The 19,293-nt window shown below is 41.1% G+C and overlaps 1 non-coding gene across 1 annotated transcript; it reads right to left on the bottom strand.

Moving 5' to 3' along the window:
- Positions 1-17,940: 17,940 nt before the first annotated feature.
- On the bottom strand, positions 17,941-18,012 carry TRNAE-CUC (transfer RNA glutamic acid (anticodon CUC)). Its single transcript has one exon. It is a non-coding gene; the product is annotated as a tRNA-Glu (tRNA).
- Positions 18,013-19,293: the final 1,281 nt, after the last annotated feature.

Raw genomic sequence — 19,293 nt, 5'->3', positions numbered from 1 at the left:
ATGGCCTGGTGGAGAGGACAAACAGGAAGATACCGGAAGTCTTGAGACCAGTAATAACCTCAAATCAAGAGGATAACTGGGAAGACTGGTTATCACATGTAGCGGCGACCATCAACTCCTCAGAAAATTCATCAACTGGGAAGTCTCCTCATTATATCCTTTATGGAGAAGAGAAAGTGTTACCCTACGATTTGTTGGCTGGACCTCCTTCTCCAATATACAACGAAGAAGACTATGCAAAGGTACAGTTGTTGAAATTCCAACGTATACACAGTGAAGTACGGAAAAGATTAAAAGCCTCAAGAGCGGAGATGATGGCGAAACAACACAAAGGTAGTCAAGAAAAGACGTTACCGGCAGGCCAGAAGGTCATGATCCACAACCCTGAGAGAATTTCCAAGCTCAGACCTAAGTTCCACTGACCATATACCGTTGTGGAACGAGTACGTGGAAATACTTATAGAATAAAGGATGAAGCTAATGGAACTCAGGAGGAAGTACATGCTGATAGGATCAAACTAATAAGTCAAGAGCTAAGCCTAACTAACTATTCATCTGATGTGTTGTCCCCTCTGTCTTTGTCGCAGTCTATGTCGACATCCGTACCTGTCCCTAACCAAGAGTATCGGAGCAAGCTACGATCCCACAACAAGAGTGATTAAGGGAGTATCTTCTCTTGCAGAAAAAAAAATGTGGCTGTGGCTCATACTCCTCGTGCGTTGCTTGGGGTGGACCTATGGAACAACGTCGGACACGGACACGACTGCGTTAATGCCAGGAGCACTGAAGAGCCCACTTGGAGAAGTCGTGGTAGTGGAAGATGCAGGATGCGTCTACTATCCAGTGGAAGGCTATCTCCAAACGCCAGATATTGTCAAGGAGGTCTCCAAAGGCTTGTCGAATCTCAGACAGCAACTGTTGGAAGTGGGAAAGATGTTTAATCGAAACCCACGATTGACGAACTCTGACACTGAAGCTTTGGAACGAACCTTGCATGGAATTGTTGAGCTTCAGACTAGGCATATTGACAAGCTCACCGACAGGCTCACTAACTTGCATGTCGCTTTACCTAAAGTACACTCTGATCTTTCCAAGCATGTCCATGCACGTACTAAGAGAGGACTTGTGGATTTTCTAGGAATCCGGTCTCAACAACTCTTTGGTACGGCATTAGATAAGGACGTAGTGCAATTGGGTAGACAGATGCATGACTTGACGCTGGTTGCTAAAGCCAATAATAGATTAATCATGCATATGTATAAACAGTTAGATGAGTTCACTAACAAAGCTAACGAGATAATTAGGACTACCAACCATCTAGTAGAGCTTGTGAACAACATCCAAATTAACCTACCAACCCTAGCTAACTTGGTGTTATTCGCTGAGTACTTACATGCTCTCGACGAGTCAACCACTGCTTTGGAGAAGCATGCAGCCAATATGGTGGACGGCTTAATCGATGCAAGTTTGAACACGGTTAATGCTTTATTGCTGCCTACTAATATACTAACAAATGCTCTTGATATAGCTATGTGGAAGCATGGACTTATGCCACTCTTTGATCTGAGTCAACTGGAATATTATTACCCATTGTTAGAGGCCCAGTTGACCCATGAAGGCATCCTGATATTGGTACCTATGAGGAATGCTGTAACGTACCAGGCATGGCGGTTCATTCCCTTCCCTTTTGCTACTGCTAATAATACACTTGTTGTTATTGAAGAGGGTCCAGAGGTGCTAGTTGTATCAGATGACAAGAAATATGTAGCAGAAACGACTGTGGATGAATTTGAGAAGTGTAAGGCCTCATTTCTTGATCTCCATGTATGTCCTGCTTTCCATTTTGTCTTCATACCATTAAAGGTAGAGGAGTGTAAAAGGGCCTTGTTGGACACAAATACTTCCTCTGCTCTGCAACATTGCACCTTCCAACCCATTCAATTGAAGTCAGTTTTCCATGCTCATGTTCATGCGAAACAGTACTTTTACTTTCCTGAGACAGAGGACATAACTGTGACTTGTGCCTCACAGAATCAATGCCTTACAATAAAGGGGTACTATGTTGCACCTGATTTTTGTGAGTTACACAGTAAACAGATAGCAGTTCTGCCTAGCAAGCATCATCTAGCTTTGTCAGTGAACTTCTCATCCCAGTTACGACCCTTTTTACCTTCATTCAGTGTTACTTCCTTGAATGTGAATAGACTGTCTCATGTATTAAAGGAGCTTACCTTCCTCTCCCACTTGAACAGGACCGATTTAGAGCCTTATGTACTGTCCTATCTTCCTTCATACCTTTCTCCTTCCTATTTTGGTCCTGGCGTTGGTCTTCTACTTATTGTGGTCTTGTCCTGTGTTTGTGGTTTAGGCTACTATTTAAGGCGCCAATTAAGGAACCCACTGAGACAACGTGTCCGTACTCGCGGATTGCAAGTGGATGTTCCTGAATAGTTAGCTACCCTACACTCTGGTTAGGCTACATGGTAGTTAGGACAACAGTGTCGACGAGGACGTCAATGGTGTGGCCGAGCGATGTTCTGGTGTCAACATCTTTTTCCATAAGAGTTGTAGTATCACATTTTACATAATAATTTTTAAAGCTGTTTAGTCATTAGTAACAGTGTGTAATGAAGTGTGAATGATGAACAACCAAACATCATTTCGCTGTTAGCTGTGGTCTAGGGAAGAAGGTGGATGGCAGACCACAAGTGCCACCCTGTTTCAATTATAAAATGAAGGTTAGAAGAAGTGAAAAGATACCTGAATTGTGCGTAAGTGTAAAGTCCTGGGGAACCATTTATTATGTTGGTATATGTGAATATACTTAATACCATTCTATAGAGGTGTATAATGTGCTAGTAGAGTTGTCATTTATCTCTACTTTTTGCATAAGCCCAGAGTATATGTAAATGCTTGGCACCTCACTTTTAGCAGACCTCAGCACCGCGCCCAACTCGGGACAGTGAGCGTACAGCGTCAGAAGTCATTTAGTTATCAAGGGAGGTGGTATCACTCTTACATATCTCTCGGGTCGCAGTTTTATTTATTCTGTGCTCAATAAAGAGAGATTTAATCTGCTCATTTATGTCATCTTACGCTACCACTTAATATAACAGACCAGCTTCCCCCTTCTAGTGGCAGAGGACCTTTGGTGGAAAGTGTCAGGCAGTGACGGCGAGTAGCTGACGTGTACTGCAGACAGTGTCGTCGATCTCCAACACGGTGGTCTAGTTATACTATAACAGCAGAACACATAATATGTAGTCAGCTGTGCTATTCCATATAACGGCTACATAAATTAGTGGATCCGGTGGAATTAGCAGCTAAACTGACACATTAAACCAAACTTTTCCGAAAGGTTCAGAGTAAGGTAAGGATAAAGGGATTCGATTTTGAGAACGGTCGCAGGTAAAGTTAATTGCCAGAGTTACAGGACAAGGTCAGCTCATACAGATTTGATACAATTTGGACCAAAATTTGGTAAAGGAATTAAGGGTCAGACAAGAATGAAGTAGTTAGCTTTTGAAAGCAATCGGTAGAAGGTCAGAGTTACACTGCACAGTTGAATGTTCGACCCATAGGCCAATTGATGGATGCGGGTGTTGCAATATCTGAGTGTTCCTCTTGTCTTCTGTCTCAAGGTGATTGTCTTTAACTCCGGGTGAACACTTTGAACTGGCGAGGGGATGGGGTTGATGTAACTTTCAGAAACCTTACAACTATTAAAATTCCATCGTGGCTCGAATAAATTTGTGTTGCGGTCGCCTCATTCTCATTAAAAATACGTTGTCGGACAGAAAAGGTTAATTTGTATCATGTTACACATTAGTGTACTATAATATAACATCTCAGTTCTTACAAATTATTTAGAATCATCATCATCATCATCATCATCCCAACCGTTCCCACTTAAAAAGAGAGTTTGAGGTAGGATTCAAAAGCAAAGCATTACCCAGCATAATGCATAGATATGGAAAGACTTTGCATAGATCCAGTCCCATGAAGCCAATGAATTACGGTTATCATTCTTCTACTGAGAGTCGGTCTTAACTCTCTCAGTGTGATGACATTTTTTTTTCTTTCTTTAGATCATTTTATTCAAATTAGGGGACACCTTTGACCAGTAGAGTTCACTGTATCTATAATAAGCCCCTAAACTATTGCAAATCCCTCCTTATTTGAACGAAATAGTTTTGAAAGATGAATAAAATACGCAACTTCGTCATCGAACTTTAAGGGTTAGGCCCATATTGTCCTCAGCCTGGGACCTTTTGTAGCACATTTTCCTCAGTATTTATGTTCCTCTTGTTAAGATCTTTTGTAGTACCTTTTCCTTAATAATGTATTTTCCACACGGCATCTGTATATAAACTCTTGCATGTTACTCAAGCAAAAATTGTGTATATTCAGAGATATAAATAGCACTCAAGAGAACATGTACCTATTTCTCCCCAGTGTCCGTTTAAAGACACAGAACTGGGCACATTCACAAGCTAAGGAGGACACCCCAGGGTCTGAATCTTTGAACTTCGCGACCACGAACCAACAGGCGGAGGGCAGTACGCTAAGTACCGGTACCCTTTCAGCAAAATTCCACACTCAACAACCCTTAGCAGCAATGGGCTGAGCTGTAGTATGTAAAATCAAGAAACAGGCGTCCACACCACAGGTGTGAAACATGTCCGAGAGAACAATGTTGCATTTCTGACCTTTCTAGGCTACCTTTGACCATTTTTCATGAGTGACCCATCTGGAAGACAATTTTTTGGTAGTTCCAATAAGGTGTGACATACGATTCCTGGTCTAACAACCTACTAGAAATATATATATATATATATATATATATATATATATATATATATATATATATATATATATATATATATATATATATATATATCGTTTCGTTTCGTTTCGTTTTTAAAGGCTCCAACATGCTTGCATTTGTCGGCCTTGGTCATCTAATGGCGGCTCTCCACGCTGCACGATCCATTGCAGCCTCCCTGTTCAGTCCCTTAACCCTAAGGTCACATATATATATATATATATATATATATATATATATATATATATATATTCCATTTTCGATAGTATTTGACTGTTTGGGGGGAGATAGTCTGGTAATTTTCATGGTATTTACAAATTGGTATGACATGCCACAACTTGTTCACATCTAAGAAGAAAAAGATTTTGGTACTCCTCAGGCAAGAAACTCTTATGTCAACGGAAGTACAGCGCTTGTTCTCGGCAGCTTAAGAACCTCCATTACACATCTCCCTTAGTGATATATTTTATGATTAACACCTGAACCCTCACATGGTCTGGTCAACTCTAGTATTCTTTTCTAGGTAACACTAAGTGATTTAATTCCGGTGAGAGTGTTAAAACTGCCATTACTAACCCTCTCACTGTTGGATATTGTCTAGTATTTAGCTATTTCCAGACATTTATATATAGCTGAGAGAAACACATCAGAGCCAAAAGTCAGTATATGTTTAGTACTGGTATATATTTGCGTGAGTGGTTTGTGTGTATATAACTAATGTACCTTTCTGCATGATGAGTGTGTGTCGGACTAATGGCGTGGTGAGTATTAACACACACACACACACACACACACACACACACACAGAGTGAGGTGGATGTTTCTGCGTGATAAAGTGAGATTCGGTTTGTTTCGTGTACTGTATTTGTGTGTGTGTGTGTGTGTGTGTGTGTTTGTGTGTGTGTGTCCCCGTGTTTGTGTGCGTTTTGGTGAACGTGTGCCTGAGTGCGTGCCTCGTCATGCAATCCCTCTGAAATTGAAAGTGCTCATGCGTGTATACAAATATGCCCTTGTTGTTGTAACCCTCACATGGTCGACACAACTCTCAATATTTCTATTCCACCTAACACCAGGCGATTTTATTCAGCTGAGAGCGAGTCCTGGTTGCCTCAGAGTATTTACATCTGCACGCCTCTCGCAAACGTATGAAATGGCCTCATCCTCAGGTGTTTGTTTATATGCCGTCCAAAGTAATCCCCCACCATATTAAGCGACACTATGGAGGCACAGAACACCAGACGAGTGCCATGGTCCTCTTCAGACTTCTATGACCCACTGCTGAACTAAATCGTCTGTCTTTAACTGGGAAAGAGATGAATTCAGTAAGGATTCTGTGGTAACCGTGATACTATGGTTCATGTTAACTCTCTCAAGTTCCTTTGTTTCACTCTCAGCTCAACAAAATCGTCAGGTGTTAAGTGGAATAAATTAACAGAGGTGTTTTAGTGGGTGACAGCATTAGTTATCGCAGCCTTGCATGCCTTACAAAGTCGTCTGGCATTAGCGGCACTAGAATACCCGTAATTAATTTGCTACGACAGTGAGAGGGTTAATGGTTCGTTATTTTCTCATGTCTACCGAGAGTACCTTTTTTATGTGTCCGGCTCCGGCCACAAACATGGTAGTTTTTTACGTACCACGCACCTTTACACGTTGCTTCTTTGGCGCTGATATCCACTATCCAAGCAAAAGATCACTGAAGTCTATTATAATGAAATGTAAATCATCAAAGTGTTACCTACCACAGCCTAGCATAAAAATTGCACCAATTCAGGTGGCAGATCACTTCTCTTATCATTTAATTATCACCCCTTTTTGCTGAATGTGATGTGACGTATTAACTTTGATCAACAATGGCAAAATGTTAATAGCTTCTTTACGATGACGCCGTTTTTATGGTTCATCATTTTCTCATATTCACTGAGAATACTATCTTTTTTATGTGTCCGGATCTGGCCATAAACATGACAGTTCTTTCCCTGCAGCTAGTAGTCTTCTTATGTGTCACACACCATTACATATTACTTACTTGGCACTTATACCTACCGTCCACTGTATGATTTTATCCAGCTTCAGGATGACAACCCGTAGCTTGTCAGAGAGAGAGAGAGAGAGAGAGAGAGAGAGAGAGAAAAGAAACTCCATTAACCTTTGCAGTACATGACGTTTTTATGTAAATTATTTCCTTACTTTTGTTTTACTTTATTATGCTTGGAGGAGACACACAGCAGCGAAGGCGTTAATTAAAATATATCCATAAGAGTATGGTATAAAAAAAATCCAAACTCTGGCATAGAATTACGAGCTTTAACACCTACAGTCCAACGACGTAATTCTTTAAACTATTCTCTCTACCTCCACACTGGAAGACCATTCACAGTGACAGGGTTAAAAACAGTCTACAGTAATACTGTCAAACCCTGCATTTTTTTCTCCTTAAGATGTAATCTTCTGAAGGTACAAAATGTAAGATAAAATACTGTGTCACAGGACTGAGGAAAGCAATACGATAACGCTTCCCCCCCCCCTTTTTTTTAATGCTGCAACTACACGGTATTATTGGGATGAGGGAAGACGTTTCAAACTGGAAGAACTCTACTCCCAAAATTAACACCCTTACTGCTAGCGGTCAACTCTAAATTGAGGAAAAGATTCTGCAGGGAGGAATAATACATTAAAAACTAAGCGGAGCACTCACAGACAGCGACACTGGCGCCAACCAAACGGTTTAATGGTCCAATAGTTGACTTTGCCCTGAAACCTTGACCTTCGACAGACTACTCCCAAACGGAATTATTTCACTGAAGCCTAACCCTCAACCCTCCCACGAACTTCGGTTCAGATCACAGGCTCTTTCAGGTGACTCTGGCCAGTGACCTTGACCTTTATCTTTTCACTATGACCTTAACCATTGACTGATTGTTCTCAGAGTCGAATATAATTGTCTTGTGGCCTGAATCCTTCAAAAAAAACTTAGTCGACATCGGATAAAAACTGTTTAAATTAACTTGTTTTGTGAACTTGATCTTTCACCTATTGTTATCAAAAGCAGTACCGGTAGGTCATTTTCTTGGATGATAATCAATTCATCTACCAAGTTAAATAAAAATGAAATCAAAACTGATTTAGTTGTTCTTTTGACACACAAACACTGCTTGAATATTGGCCTAATCCTGTGATCTTGGATTTTGACCTTTTCCTGTGGCCTTTACCTTTGAAACTTCTTACAATTTACTCCTTTTATCCATACCATATCTTTACACATTGCATAAAGCATGATTTAAACCGCATAAAAACTGTACAAGTCAGTCTTGCCTTGTAACCCTGACCTTTGGCCTATTCTGTTATGAAATTAAAGGTTAACTCACTGGCTGACCCGTACCCCCTCAACCACGTATAGCTAAAAAGCTTATCAAAACTGTTTAAGCATTTTTTTCCTCTCACCCACACAAGTAGATAAAATTTTACCTTGTCCTGTGACCATGACCTTTGAATGATTGCTTTCAGAATTAGAACACTTTATTCTTGCATTACCACCCTTCTCTCAAGTACATCTGAATTGCTTAAAAACTCTCTACATTATTCTTTGCTAGGTCAGCGTTTGACCTAACCCTGTTACTTTGACATTTGGCCTGTTTTTCTTAAACGATTTATATATATATATATATATATATATATATATATATATATATATATATATATATATATATATATATATATATATATATATATATATATATATTATACTGGCAAATCATCAACCCTTCCACCAGGTTTTGTTAAAACTGGGTAAAAAAAAAAAAAGTCTAAAAAATTTCTCAAATTTCAGTTTTTCTCGGTAATGTGATATTCCAGAAGTACACCTTAAGGTGATACAGCTCATGGACACATGTTTATTGACACTAATTTGTTGTTTTGGATAAAAAGGCAGCTCTGCAACTACAGCAGATGTTGGAAACACAGATAAGACGCTGCATAACTGGACGTGTGCGAGCCTCATTAACAAAACATTGTGACAACTGTGTTGAGACGGGTCGGGGTCACATTGACAACCTGGTCCCGTTCATCAGTTATTACCAGAAAGTGCATCATATTCCTGTGTTTGTGTAGACATGGTGAACAGTGCTAGATACGGAGTGTTCTTTAAGCTAATCGTCAATATCAGGCTTTGTGTTTGATGCTGTTATTGGAAAACCATGTAACGCTGCAGTAAATGCTGTTGGATAAATGTCTAGTAAGACTTTTCCTTATGATTAACACATACTTCTGAAATTTGGTACCAACATTACTGAACACCCAGTAAAACTCTCTCTCTCTCTCTCTCTCCCCCCCCCCTCTCTCTCTCTCTCTCTCTCCTATCAGGACGCCAACTTTGTGTTCCGTGAAAAATTATGGATAGTCCGATCTCTCGCCAAGATTAATGACCTCCAACTTGCTTTCGTTACCAGCATCTTGTTTTTACACACACACACACACACACACACACACACACACACACACACACACACACACACACACACACACACACACACGATGGTGAGAGAGAGAGAGAGAGAGCGAGAGAGAGAGAGATAGAGAGGGAGGGAGACTGATATTGCCTCAGCGGAATTAATTATGCTTACATTATACATTAAGTGAAAACAATACAAAATAGATGGGGAGAAATGATTGGTAAATGGAAAAGGAGAAAGAGAGAGAGAGAGAGAGAGAGAAAGAGAGAGAGTAAGAAAAGAGGGGCGACAGACTGGGATAAAAGTATAAAGGAGGGAAAGGATGGGGTGTGAAACAAGAGGAGTAAGGAAAGAGGAGAGGAGGGAGGATAGAGGAGAAATGGAAGAAGGAAGAGAGGAAGAAGCTAAGAAGGAACAGAGGAGGAAAAGAACACGTAAGAAGAAGAAAAGGAAAAATGGAAGGAGGAAAATGAGAGACACGAGAAAAAGGAGAGGAGGAAAAAAATGAGAGAGGAAAAAGACAGAAAAAAGAATAGGTAAGAATAGGATGAGAGCGAGGAGAGATGGAAATAACCTGAGAGATGGAAGAGTAGGGGAAAAGAAAAGAAATGAAGGAAAGAGAGGAAGAAGAGAAACATGAGAGGTAGAGAAGAGAAAGAGTATGTGCAAATGGGAAGAGAAGACAAAGAAGGAAGAAGGGGGGAAGAAGAAAGAGAGGAGAAATGAATCACACAAAGAAAAGAGAAAAACAAACAGGAGAGAAGGAAGAGAGGAGGGAAGAAACAGGAGTGAGGCAAGGGATAAGGTAAAGAATAACAGAAGAGAGGCGAGAGAGAGAAAGGAGAGGGTGAGGAAAAGGAGAAAAGGAGGAGAGGCGTGGGAAAAAAAAAAAAGGCAAAATGAAATGTAGGAGAGAAAAAGAAAGACCGGAAGAGTGGGAGAAGGAGAGAAGGAAAATAAGATGGGAAGAAGCATGACAGAGAAGATAAAAGAAAAAATAGAGAGAGGAAAGAGAAGAAGGAGCAAAGGAAGAGAGGTGGGAAGAATAAAAAAGAATGAGAAAGGAAGAGGAAGGAAAGGGAACAGATGACTGGGAAGTAAGGGAAATAAACTAAATGAGAATGGGAGAGGAAAGGAAGAGAAAAGGGAACAGATGACTGTTGGGAAAAGGGGAAGGGGAGTTAGAAGAAGAGGAAACAATAATAAGGGGGGAATAATAATGTAAGAGATAAGGGTGGGGAGGAAGAGGGGGAAGATGGAGATGAAGAGGGGACGAAGAGATTTATGGGAGAAGAAGATGGATTGGAGGACCCAGATGCAGACTGAGGGGAGGAGGGAGTGAGGGAGATATGGAGGGAGGTTGGTGTGTAGACAAGGAGAGAGAGAGAGAGAGAGAGAGAGAGAGAGAGAGAGAAAGAGAGAGAGAGAGAGAGAGAGAGAGAACTTTGTACTGTTCTTGCCTCTCAAAATTATTGGGTAACCACACAACGCCGGATGACCGGGTGACGTAACTTTTTTTTTTGGTTTGTTTCCTCCTACCACCAGGCAATTTTATTTATTCTGGGAAAGGTCTCAAGCTTGTGCTGAGGTCATATTTAACCCTGTCAGATCGATTAACCCCTCCTAGACAGAATGAAATTGTCAGTAGGTGTCAATAGTAGTATGAAAGTGACATTGCCGGCGTCACATTGCTAGTACTGCGTAGCCCTTCATTTTGACGGTGTATCTCCCATTCTGTTCTGATTACCACCAAAAGATTTCACCCACTTAGGAAGGATCTCTTTTGGCGAAACTGTTGATGAAGGCTGTATCTTAAACCATCAAGGTCGTAAAGTACATGTCCCATACGCTGAATATAAGCATCTGTTGATACAGATTACAAAATAAAAAAGAAGTCACTGTATTTAAGGGATTAAGGGATATCTCTTGCAGCGACAGAGTTATTGAAGGCAAAATCTAACTCGTCTAGTTCCAAAGTCTCCTCTAAGATCAATAATGTCGTTCGTCAGTAGCGGGAAATACAGAATACGCCAGTGATGTGAACAGCGTATAGAAGGCTTGTTGTTGCCTAGTGGAATCCATGGGACAGTCTGTAGGTACACTTTCTAGGGCAATACCGTATTTATAAACTCTCAAGCTGAACCCATTGACTACGATGGACTATTTTCACATTTTTCCTTCTCAGGACTATTTTATATTGCTTGTGAATTAGTTTGGTTAGATACAGTCTCCATTAATGATGAAGGATAAGAGATTGACTAGGAGATTGTATGAGCTGGGTGGAGGGAGGGAAGGGGAGGGGGAGACCGAGCCTGAGATGGACGGATGGGATGGAGAGGTATATGAGAGAGGGCGTGGGTGAGTGAAGGAGACAAGGAAGACAAGCGACATGTAGCCCATTCATTGTAGCCACCCCTCATGAGATTAAGGCGGCGGGCGATAGATGGACAGAGAGATTAATTCCCTCGCTGCAAGGCGTGTCCGAACGTTGAATAAAAGAATCTGGCAGCAGCAAGAACATAATGAAAATAATATCGTCTTACCGTAGGGATTAAGCTGAAGTATACGTTTGCTTTAACGTATGCAACTATGACAAACTTCATAATCAAATCAAAGTGCATTGTGGAATGAAAGAATATACGACAGAGAAATTGGTATTATTGTTAACTCTTATGGAGATTAACGTATGGAACATATTTGTCAAGATCTAAATAAACAAATCACCTGGGCCCACATACAGCCTTTTGTCACTCGTAACTCACATTTTTTGCCTGAAGAAAAAGCAAAATACGTGGACAAAATTTTACACTCACCTCACTATTTTCTTGCCGAAACATAGAGATGAAAAGAAAAAGTCACGATAATTACCCTCTTCTCGTAACCAAGACTTACCTCTCCAAAAATCGTAAGAGATGTGAGAAAATTGTACATTCCTCTCTACTTTCATTTAAAAATATATATTGCAGTTACGACAGCAGTACATTGTAAGACTATCTGCGAATCTCAGTTAGGGTTAGTATAATCTTGACTTCACGCATGTTTGTTAAAAGATGGTAATGTTAAAAATAGACTTAATGTGTGTGTGTGTGTGTGTGTGTGTGTGTGTGTGTGTGTGTGTGTGTGTGTGTGTGTGTGTGTGTGTGTTGTAGATTTCAAAATATTCTAGTATACATAGTGTCTTCTTGTATCCCAGCTACAATGACTGGCTTAGTTAACCCTTCTCTTCGGTGGCCTCATTTTCCATTTCATTCAAGGCCCCTCAATAGACGATAACATTCAGCCTAAATCCTTCAGTACGACCACATCCTTTTCAGTGTAATCAGATTATCTGCAGAAGAGATTATTTGGATTTGGATGGACGTCTGCCATGGAAAGGGATTTAAGATGGATATAGATAAGGACTAGAGTTAGAAAAGTTTCTCCAGGCTTAATAATGTCATCTGTATATTGATAGTGCAAGGTGTAATAGGAATCATCTGTTGTAGTGAAGGAGTCATCTCTTGTGGTGAGGGGTTAATGAGAACTCTAACCTCTTCATCCCCAAAAGTCGCTCCCTAACTAAGCAACATCGTTCGGAGACAGCAAGAATAAAGTATAGAAGACATCCATTGGCAGAATAAGTTAATACAGAAGACATCCATTGGTAGAATAAGTTAATACAGAACACATCCACTGGTAGAATAAGTTAATACAGGACACATCCATAGGTAGAATAAGTTCATACAGAAGACATCCATTGGTAGAATAAGTTAATACAGAAGACATCCATTGGTAGAATAAGTTAATACAGAAGACATCCATTGGTAGAATAAGTTAATACAGAAGACATCCATTGGCAGAATAAGTTAATACGGAACACATCCATTGGTAGAATAAGTTAATACAGGACACATCCATAGGTAGAATAAGTTAAATTGTTGCCACGTTTGGACTCTCCAATTTTTTTTCTTACACTGAAGTCTGTTATACATTTTTCGCTTTATTATCACTTTCTCCAGATGATTATGTTCAGGTTAGGTGAGATTTTTCGGGCCATGGAGTGAGTTAGATTCGGCTTATATTAAACCCTCCATAACTAGTGTCCTTTCCTGAGTTTAAATAAGTATCGTCTGTCAACAACATGCATGGAATACAAATGACGTCCTCGTGCTGAAGGGGTAAATGATGTAGCCAGTACCGTCACGCACACACATTACATCATTACCATCCTCTCGTCATTTACATATAAATTTCCTATTAACGAGTTACTCTGATATTTTCCAGCAACTTTATTATGCTGGCTTGTTTCTCTGCTTGTTTGCTTCTCTGCTTGAGTGTGTCTTTGCTTGTTTGTTTCTTTGTTTGTTACCTTGTTTGTTTGTTTTACTCATTCGATGCTAAAGCTTGAAAATAATCGTTTACATGAAAGAGGAGAGAATACTTGACTGGTCCGGAGAAAGGTTAGCATCATGATATCTGTCAAACTTCCCTGATTCCATGTGGTCTTTAGAATTTACACACGCCTGACGGTCCAAGGCTTAGAGCATCCCAGAGCGAAGACTTTACATAGGATCAACACCCAAAATTCGACTGGAGGTTTTTCAGACATAAAATACTTTCTATGAGAGTAAGTTGGTCATCTACCTATAAATATATTAGAGTATGGCAGCTTACATCGAAGTGGGTAAAAATGAGGTTGACTTTTTATTTTCCTCCTTATAAATGATTTGACTCTGATACATATTTAATTGGTTATATAGATTCAGATACTCCACACACTTTAATGTGCTGCGACACAATACTAACAGTAGAAGAGAGGGGGAGGCCGAGGATGAGATGGAGAGATGGAGTGGAGAGGTATATGAGAGAGGGGGTGTGTGAGTTGGGAGCAGCGCAGTGAAATGGCGGGGGACAGGGTGACGTGAAGGCGATTTGTTTGTGGCCACCCCGTACGGGATTAAGGCGTCTGGCGATAGATAGACAGATAGAAAATATTAGACTCCATTAAGAGCTCTGGAAAAAAAATGTAGAGCCGTAGAACTGTCCAGTACTGTCAGTCAGCTACGGAAAACAACGAGAAATAAGGACGGAAAGTCTCTCTCACAGTCAGGATGGACGGACTGTAAATGTTGGAGAGAGAGAAAGAGAGAGAGAGAGAGAGAGAGAGAGAGAGAGAGATGAACCTTGCGTCTTCACCGTATAACTTAGCGTTGTCTAACCTATGAGGCTCTGCTTCCTTATTATGCTTTAGATCAAGATGTGGAGAGAGAGAGAGAGAGAGAGAGAGAGAGAGAGAGAGAGAGAGAGAGAGAGAGAGAGGAGAGAGAGAGAGAGGTAAGATGGATATATGGAGAGGGGGTTGTAATGCAGGTGTGGAGAGGGCGGTAATGGGCTCCACCCTTATGTTTTTTATGGCTTGTATGGGATGTAGGGGTCCTGAAGGGGCGCTGGCTCCCCTCACCTGCCTTTGATCTCTCTCTCTCTCTCTCTCTCTCATATAAACTCAAATCCACTATTTTTGTTTTGCAATGTGTGTACCTAAATCTAAATAGTAGTAGTAGTAGTAGTAGTAGTAGCAGCCTCATCTCATAAGTGAAGCCAGTGGACCGCGGGCTCTTAGCTGTCCCTCTCAATCAGTCCACCATCCTCCCTCAAAGGATAGGAAAGGAGTGTAGGTGATGGCCGAGTGGGTGTAGAAGGGGGTCTCTTGTCTGAAATGATGCGAATTCGATCACACTCTTTAGAAGGTAACAGTCTGATGAACTGAATTTCAATAATCCCTTGAATCCAGATGTCATTTTTAGTTTAATCCTGCAGCTACCAGGTGATTCAATTTAGGAAAGGCTTCTAGTACTGAAAGAGGTTAATAGAGCTATATCTAGATCTTATAGTTCAAACGCCTATCCTAAGCTGAATAACGTCGTCGGGATGATGGCAATAATAAAATGTGAAATGCCTCCCCGGGCTTGGTCAATAAGTATTACTGATCTTCCACATTACTCACCGAAATGTTATTAAAATACCCTCACTAATAAAAATGTACCAGCCATGAAGGAGGCAACCCTAGTATGTACTGAATATGGACCAAGTGTATCAGTGATTATATGAGGCTAACGGTACCGGACGGTGAGTTTACGGATAATATTAACTAAACAAGAAGAGACTACCTTCATTGACTTGGGGCGAAAATATTGAAACCAGTATTTAAAAGTTTCCATCTTTGAAACTCATAGATTATGTGAATATCTTTTATAACATGTCGAATCAACTCAGACATTCAAGTAAAGCCACTTGGTATTTTATAAGTCGCTAAAAGGCCTCCGTATGGCCAACATTGAAAACTGCTAGATAATCAGCTGACGCATCGGCTGATCCAACGGCTGACATATCAGGTCAACTCAAAATTTCAAGCTGAGCAACTTTGTATTTCATAAAAAAAAAAAAAAAAAAAAATCGCTCAGTGCTCTCCAAGAACAGAAATTCGACCTTTCCTTCAAGGAGAGAGAAAAATAAAAATCCCAAGGTGTACCTCTTATAGACCTGTGGCCTTCGCCTCAGTCAGGTAAAAAATGCACCGGATCTGCCCAGATACATCGGTACCACTGGATGATGGCGTCCCTTTCCAACCTCTCTCTCTCTCTCTCTCTCTCTCTCTCTCAACGGGTAGTCCATCGCTTTCAACTCTCTCCCTCTCTCAATCTTTTCCTCTGGCCTGGCATTCTGCCTCCTTTTCTATACCGACCGGCCATCGCTCCTTTATTCTCCACTCTTCTCTCTCTCCCTTTTATACTGTCTCTCATGCCTTTCCCAGTTATCTCTCTATCTACGTTTTCTTTCTCCCCTTTCGTCTCTCCTTCCTCTCCATCTCTCTTCAACCTTCTCCGTTCCTCTCTTCCACCCTTTCTTCTCGTCTTTCCCTTTCCCTCTCTTCCTCCTCATCCTTCTTCCTTTTTGCTCTCTGTCTCTCTCTCTCTCTCTCTCCCAACTTTTCCACCTGTCCATCCCCTTCATCATCTTCCTTTTCTTCCACCTCTTCCGCCCCTTTCTTTCCTTCTTCTTTCATCTCTCTCTTTCCCCATCCATCTCGTCCTCTCCTTCCCACACTCCCTTCTCTTCCATTTCCTCTCCTCATCTCTCTTTCCCTTCGCTTCCCTCTATTCCCCCTCTCCCCTCTCCTCCATCTCTACTCTCTCTCATATCTCTTCTCCCACTCCCACCCCCTCACTTCCTCACCCTACCTCTGTTTTCATCTCTCCCCATTCTTCTCATCTTTACCTCCTATGCCCTCCCTCATTCCTTTGTCTTTTCCTCCTTCCCTTTCATCTCTCCCTTCTCAACCCTCTTCTTCACCTCTGCCTTCTCCCTTCTCTTCCCCCTCTCTCATCCCCTTCTCTGTTTCCTACCCCATATCTCTCTCGTCCCCTTTCCTCCTTACGTTCCTCCCATTGACACCTAATCACCTGCATGCATTCCATTCCCTCCATTTGTAAGTCCAATCCCCCTTTTTCTGTTGTCCTTCCCTTCTCTCTCTCATATATCACATCTTCGCTGGTGCTCCCTTCACTAATACCGACCGTACAAAGCTGGACTATATGAAATGATATGTACCGTCCATTACTGTATATATATTTCTTTACCTGCACAGTCACAATCACTTTTCTTATTATCATCACTGCCACCTTGGTAATTATGGGTTCCGCACTGTGTTGGACACCATGTTGCATTTGCTCTTTCCTTTCGTCACCGTTTTTTCTCTCTTCCTTTCTTCCAAGTAAAATAATATCAGTGCGGTTCCACCTCTTCACTCCTTCATCAGCTCGCTTCAAACATGGTACAACCGTTCCTTGGACAAATACCCCAGACGCCATTTAAAATTTTCTGGTTTAGGCTGTTTGAAGGATATTATTGGGTCAAGTGTAAAACTATGCAAACACTAATTTTGAGATCCCTTGGTCTTGTTCGTATATTAATCATCACTGCTATTTGCTTAGAATTATGTCAACGTAAAGTAAGGACCATGTTGCATTGCTTTGGGAAAGTTGGCAGTCTTTAAGCTTCATATCGTTTGCCACTGTTACTTCTCTCATTTTTATACAGTCACAGTGACTACACAGTCATTCCTTGAATGTATTCGGAAAATTTCGACTAAAGATGAAAACTACTGAGCAACTGATCTGCTGCCCAGCATGTAAAACCTAGTTAAAAAAGAAAAGAAAAAACTTTTTCTATGCTGGGGCTCCTGTTTACTTTTTCTTTTTATTTGCTGCCGCCAGACGATTTTATTCAACTGAGGGCAGTCCCTGGAACGTTGTAATGTGCCAAGGGCTAAGGCCAATGTAGTGACCCGGCTGTTTTTGTTGGTCATTGTGACCCTATCACGGGAAAGCTGGACATCACTAATAGACTATTTAATGGCTGAGTGGTGGGTGACAGACGCATTGCCCACACACCAGGACGCAACAAGTTGTCCCTACATTCTGTTTCCTACACACTGCAGTAAAGAAAACGAGATGTCATGCACAGCCAGATCACCTGTCTTCGCCTCCGTCCAGCTTGTGTCCTACGTAGCTATTACAGGCTTGCCACATAACTCCCTTGAGAATGTATTCTGCTTTTCCAAATAACACAGCAGCCAACTACACACAAAGTACAAATTACACCTACGTACTTTTGGAGCAAAACACCTTCCCGTGCCGGGAATCGAACCCGGGCCTCGCGGGTGAGAGCCGCGTATCCTAGCCACTAGACCACACGGGACTGCTACGAATTGAATATGTTAGTAAGGAGTTTTATATATATAAAAAATGTATAAAGCACTACAGGTTTCAACTTTTTATTACCAGTACCGCAGAGTTGCCGCATAGTTACATGCAGAATTAGTAAACTGTTCTAACAAAAGTGATAACATCCTGAAATAAACGAATAAACAATCGGACCTATGCATGACTGGCCGTGCCAATGCCAGCGGGTGCGTTAACCAAGTGACCAAAGTGAGGTAGGAGGGACGGACATAAAGAACTTGCTCGGTGGCAGATCCAGCACATGTTAGAAGTGCGGTTTCGAACTACTATCTGTCTTTACCGATTAACAACTATAAGACATTTAAAATTTCTGCAATGCCAGAAAAACATAGATAGGTAGATAGATGTGTGTGTGTGTGTGTGTGTGTGTGTGTGTGTGTTGTTTACATATATTGCTTGTAATTATACCTACGTAAATATAAATATATATATATATATATATATATATATATATATATATATATATATATATATATATATATAATAACAATTTTGCAACTGTAAACTACAAAGGTTCATCAGTATGGTCACAACCAAAGTATAAGAAATTTTCAGATGTTTATTGAGGTTTTTACAGCATCCTCAGGATTGGCCAAGTCCATTGTGTGTCCCTAACTTTGTTACTCACTCACTCACTCACTCACCAGGCCACTGCAGCTTTTTGGAAAGGCAGACATCTGACATGTTGCAACAGTAGAGGACTGTGTCCCACTTATGGAGGGAGCACTGTGGGGGTGGGGGTATTGATGGTGTGTCCAGTGTGAGTCTTGGACATGTCTGTGCTGTATAATGAGGTGCATATGGAAGCATCTAGGGTGTATCTGGAATGTATCTGGAGTGTATCCAAGGGGTGTCCAACAACAGAGGACACCTTTTAGGATGTGCTGAAGGGGGGGTGGGCTTTGGATGTTGCTGAGGTGGGTGCTGCTAGCAAAGGTTCCTTTCTCTTTTTCATTCAATATTTATGTTGACCTCTCTCTCTCTCTCTCTCTCTCTCTCTCTCTCTCTCATATCTAACTATTTAAGCAAATATTATCCTTCAGTTCAAATTCCACATAACTACTACTTGACCACACATGAAAAAAAGAAGGGTATGTACTCCCTGGGCAACCGCCCCCCACCCCATCAGGATCCACCACTGCTTTCTGGCAGTGTAGGGCCTGAGACTCCTGTAGTTCAGCACATTTTAGGGTGAAAGCCCAGATAGCCTCTATGGGACTACACGATCGAAAAAACT

The sequence above is a fragment of the Coenobita brevimanus genome, chromosome 23, assembly GCF_032717465.1.
Source record: "Coenobita brevimanus isolate Jiangsu-jjx chromosome 23, ASM3271746v2, whole genome shotgun sequence".
Classification (NCBI taxonomy): Eukaryota; Metazoa; Arthropoda; class Malacostraca; order Decapoda; family Coenobitidae; genus Coenobita; species Coenobita brevimanus.
This window is presented reverse-complemented; position numbering and strand designations above follow the sequence as displayed.